The sequence below is a fragment of the Opisthorchis viverrini genome, assembly GCF_000715545.1.
Source record: "Opisthorchis viverrini unplaced genomic scaffold opera_v5_108, whole genome shotgun sequence".
NCBI classification, from domain to species: Eukaryota; Metazoa; Platyhelminthes; class Trematoda; order Opisthorchiida; family Opisthorchiidae; genus Opisthorchis; species Opisthorchis viverrini.
This window is the reverse complement of record NW_008751766.1, coordinates 16,644-21,784: the sequence shown is the minus strand read 5'-3', so window position 1 is coordinate 21,784 and position 5,141 is coordinate 16,644. Positions and strand designations below refer to the sequence as shown.

General features: G+C 41.6%; 1 protein-coding gene across 1 annotated transcript in view; it reads right to left on the bottom strand.

The window, feature by feature from the left end:
- Positions 1-2,592, bottom strand: part of T265_05680 (hypothetical protein) — a gene marked incomplete at both ends in the record, with an annotated part of 54,416 nt that extends 51,824 nt beyond the window's left edge. The window contains one exon of the mRNA XM_009170749.1: positions 2,517-2,592. The remainder of the gene's footprint in view (positions 1-2,516) is intronic.
- Positions 2,593-5,141: the final 2,549 nt, after the last annotated feature.

Below are 5,141 nucleotides of genomic sequence, written 5' to 3'. Positions count from 1 at the left end.
ACGGAAAACGTGAAAGTGTAAGAAGGGAGGCGTCAGCAGTAGCATGTTTTCGCTTACCCGCCCTGCTGTATGCAGCAAGTAAGGCGACCCGGCTGATGGCACCACGCGACGGCCGATGTGGCATGAGAATATTGTTAGTTCTGTAGGTCATGGTTGTACGAGGGCTGGGATACTGCCAGGGCGCCCACACCTAGACAGGAGGACGATTAGGGTCCTCAGCCAAAGCCTTTGGCTCAAAAGCATAACCGCAAGGCAGCGGTGTTTGGCGGGGAAATGCAAATGCATTACCATTTCTACGGAACAAGTCACCACACATGTTCCAACCCCCAACCTGGAGGACCAGGAGACTGTGTTCGTCAGACATCGAACCATTGACCAACCCGGTATGAGAGACTCTGTGAGTGTCGCGTGGACACCCCCCAGTATAGCTCAATGGGTCGCCGAGGTACACAAACCGCCACACCACGATAAGGTCCAGTCTCTTCGTGACGGTATGAAATGCACTGAGATTATTGAAGTGTATGGTGCATTTTGTTCAGTTGATTAGCAAACGAGCCGACAAACATGTGAGAGATTTGGCAGACCTCAATAAATGGCCTACTGCGCTCATTCATGAGAAGGCATTTATGATACATTTATTGGTATAAATGGTGCTTAGTTATCGGAGGCGCGCCAGCACATTAATTGCTCGTGCCTACAATTATCGGCCGAATGCTACCAAAGTACTGCCAAATAGTGCATTTGCAGGTGGATTAAGAAATAGAACATTCACAGTCAAAGCTGGAGTTCATAGAAAGCATAAATGTGAGAAGTCTAACATCCGCTAAATAATTTCAAATAACTGAATAAAGGGAGTTATCATAGATGTGCACCTTTAAACCAGCAAACCTCAAGCTAAAAGGAGAACAGGTAGGACAAAATTGACCGGTATTTTCTTACAACTCAAGCTTAAAAATTCGAAGCAATATTCATTACTAACTGTAATATAAATGCTCACTTAATGTCCATAGGGGCTTGCACTGACTACCGATCCCGCCAAACGCTTGTAAGGATAAGACGGCACAGTGCTCGCCAGGTCCATGTACAAGTAACGGGGCAAACAAGATGTATGGTGACATAACTGACTCATAGTAAGACATTACGACCCTTCAACGTTTTGGATGCTGAGTACAGAAGAGCAACTGGAATACTTATAACTTGACGTATAGGGTGAAACTTAACAAATCTAAACGTGCTAATAAGTCCAAGTGGATGAGAAATAAACAAGGCAGGATATAAACATAATGGCAAACCAGTCAAAAGTGTGAACGTATGCCGATCACTTGATTTTCACCGAAGATCTCGAAGAAAACCTATTTGAAGCACTTATCAAAAAGGTCTGATCTTCGTTGCGTCGTTCATTCAAATTGAGCGTAGCATTCCATTATTCTTTTCCCTGCACATTCAACTTATTTCATCAGTATTGTACACAGTATCGTCCGGTTTCTGCACTGAGTGCTCACCAAAAAAAGATTGCACTGGTTAGAACAGTAAGAGCGAAAAAACCGGAGGAAAATATGATCGCGTGTTGTAATCCAAAACAATGAGTAAATAAACGGGGACACAAGAGGTGCTTACCGCAAACCAGATGCATCACTTTTACATGACATTTGGGGAGGCCACATAGTCATCAGCTTGTAGCACCTGTAAATTACTACTTCCCTGCTCAGTACCATATATTTCCCCCTGTCAACACTTGTAACTTCAATGTACAAAGTTTGTTTAGTGAAATATACACATAAACCTCCAGGCCTCTTAGGATAGACGGGACTTTGCGCCTTTTGATGGGTGAGTGATCTTGTGACTGGCAGCTGAACAATACTGGCTAGCACTAATTTCCAGGGTGAGCAAGAATTTCAGCTGCAAACACTGGAGCTGTTCGCTAATGTCACCAGATGAAGATTGCGCCCACAGGAAAGTAGAATTTATTCTTTTTGGTGTGGCGGTTCAACGGAATACGGGCCTTAGGGAGTTAAGTTTTCCTTGGGAGGTTCTCCTTGTGACATTATATTTGACATGAATTATTAGCTTGTTCTGTTGATCAGAGGCTCCTGGGGTGGGGGGATTTAATTACAACAAATGGAATCTCTTGTATATGTGGAGGGAGCACAGATCAACTATGTTATTCGTGCATCATTCCTTACCGAAAGGTACACCCTTACTCTCCTTGTGCGTAGAGCTCATTAAATACCACGCATAAGTTTTGAAGCTAACTCATTCAACCTACAAAGCCGTCAAGCTCAGAGTAGAAGGAATAAAAGTGCCAGGATAGTCAATAGACAACTAAGTCGTTCGAACTTCGTAGAAAGTAAATACAAAAACCAGCTCAATCATACTGTCTTGAGAGAAAACCCTGACAAGCAGATTTCCAGCCTGTCGATCAACCGAAGTACTGAGGAGATCATAGATTTGCTAATATTAGACATAGGAGTGACATGATAATAGAATATAATATGGTAATGGAGGAAAATACCCACTAAACACTTCACAAGCAAAATCCCATTTGCCCACCGCAGCGCTTCAACCTGATGTGTTTGTTTCCGCACGTAAGCAATGATGACCTACAAATTGACAATGCAACCAATTCAAACAAATTCGAACTGAAGTTTAGGTGCGCATCAGCGAGACGATCATGACAAACACTTCATAGGTGATTGACCAATGGACCCAGCAGCCGAGACGAAGGCTTAAGCCGCGAGAGACCAGTACGGACAGCAGACTTAACAAACAGGTTCAGCAGACTCATCCCATCCAATCTCGTTTCGGGGTTGAAGGTGATTTAGCCCGTCAGCTTCTCCTCTTCCTACCGAGATCCATCCAAAGATAATCCAAGCCCGTCCTGGTCGTCAGCCTAAGAGTGGGTCATTTTTATTTTCAGCACTTTCTCTCTGAAACCTCGCCTTCTAGCCTACTGTGAAACGGCACCCTATGCCGACGACCCGTACAGGTACATGCTACGGGTACGGGTATAAACACTGGTTGTTCACCACGGAGCCTCGATATTTCCACCTTCTGGACCAGAACTGTCCCTTTCTCGGTGGGATCCCAGATAGCCCATTATATGTCGGTCTTCTATTCCCGTTGTTTTTCCCATGGAACGCGAGGAAGCCCCCATCACAATTTCACTGGTTACAAGAACATAGGGGTTTGGTCTGCCTCGATTGCTTTCCCCCAAATGATGTACGGGCTATCAGACTAGCTGACACTTTCCACAAAATCTAACCCAGAGTAGGTCAGTCAGAATCCACCGTACTGCACCATACTTTCCTCCGTCCCCAAAAGAATGTTGCATCATGGTGTGGATTAAGGCGTTCAGTATTCGCACAATGATACTGAATTTTCGAAAGCTACCACGGACTAAAAGTGACAGACGAGTGAGTTCAGAGTATAAGTCCAAACTTTCGGGCTCCGCCTAGGCATCCGAGTTATCAGCAATGCTAGGAATGTATTCCACTAGACATTTTCCGCCAGGGGGCATGGTTGCTTCAGTGGACAATGAAATTTGGCGAGCTGGAAAATGTGAACGTAGATTAGGACTGTTTTTGTATGAGCACATACGCAACAAAATACAGAATTTTTGCGCAAAAACTTTTAAAACGTTCGCGAAGGTTTTGCAACTAAGAACATTGTCCGGCCGATCGGCTCCTATCTACACATGTCCAGAGAAGAGCTGTATTCTCTCCCACCATATTCGTTCCATTCCCGAACAATCGCCCAGGCTGCACTGTTCCCTGTTTCTCGTTCATTACGTTTTACTCCGATGATAACAACCTTCCCCAACAGTCATACTTTAGTCTTTCATTCATGGCCAACTATGAATTCACTTCAGTAAACTGACTAAGATTTATAAGCTCCCACAATCTTGGGTTCCAAAAACCACTGTTAAGCCTAACGTCACGTTTGGATAACCCGTGTTCCCTGGCCTTCCTTCCAAACTGTCTGCATTTTTGACCAGGATGGAAAATCCACCAAACCCAGTCTACGATATTCAGGTACGTTAGCCAACGTAATAAACGCCACTTATTGGACTCGCTTGCTTGTTATTTAAACGCATGGTGTCTCAGGTCATCATAGTCACAGGAGCTATATCTAAGAACATGTAGCCTGATCAAAGTTGCAATTACTTTTCAGGGCGTGCACAACCAACGCAAGCACCTATGCAACAAACACTTTAAAATGCGTAGGATGAAAAATTACTTTTACCGTGAAGGAATACTGACGTGATGGATACTGGAGGGTAACAAAAAAGAGGAATTACTAGCTTAACCACCGCTCAAGTCGCGAATTAATTTGATGCATCTAGACTAAAACGAATTTCAGTGTGACGTATCACATTTTCGACTCCGCAACCCGACTAGTGAATGCCGTCAAACCCAATGGCAAATCGAAAGTATAACCACCCCGCACGTGTAAAATTTTTAAGGGGTAAGGTTCTGAAACGTGCAATTCTTATGCATCCCCAAGCCGCGCTCCTCAAGGCCGCATGGCTCAAACACCGTAGCTTCTCCTAACGGGTGCTTTGATCCACTACAGCTTCTCAATTATTTACCTTCACATGTAGTTAGGCGGTTTCCTTCTACATGCACGGAACCAGAGTCCAGACTTAACATTCAAACCGGGGGCGAATAACACGGTTTCTGTGGGCCCTAATAACTCGCTCCACCTAGGATGGAAACATTGATTAAAACGTTTCAGCAGCTGCCACTGTGGATGGGTCGAAAGCACGACTAATGACAAACTCGAGGTCCCTGACTCCTGTATTCCTTATGTTTATTTATTTATTTATTTATTTATTTATTTATTTATTTATTTATTTATTTATTTATTTATTTATTTATTTATTTATTTATTTATTTATTTATTTATTTATTTATTTATTTATTTATTTATTTATTTATTTATTTATTTATTTATTTATTTATTTATTTATTTATTTATTTATTTATTTATTTATTTATTTATTTATTTATTTATTTATTTATTTATTTATTTATTTATTTATTTATTTATTTATTTATTTATTTATTTATTTATTTATTTATTTATTTATTTATTTATTTATTTATTTATTTATTTATTTATTTATTTATTTATTTATTTAT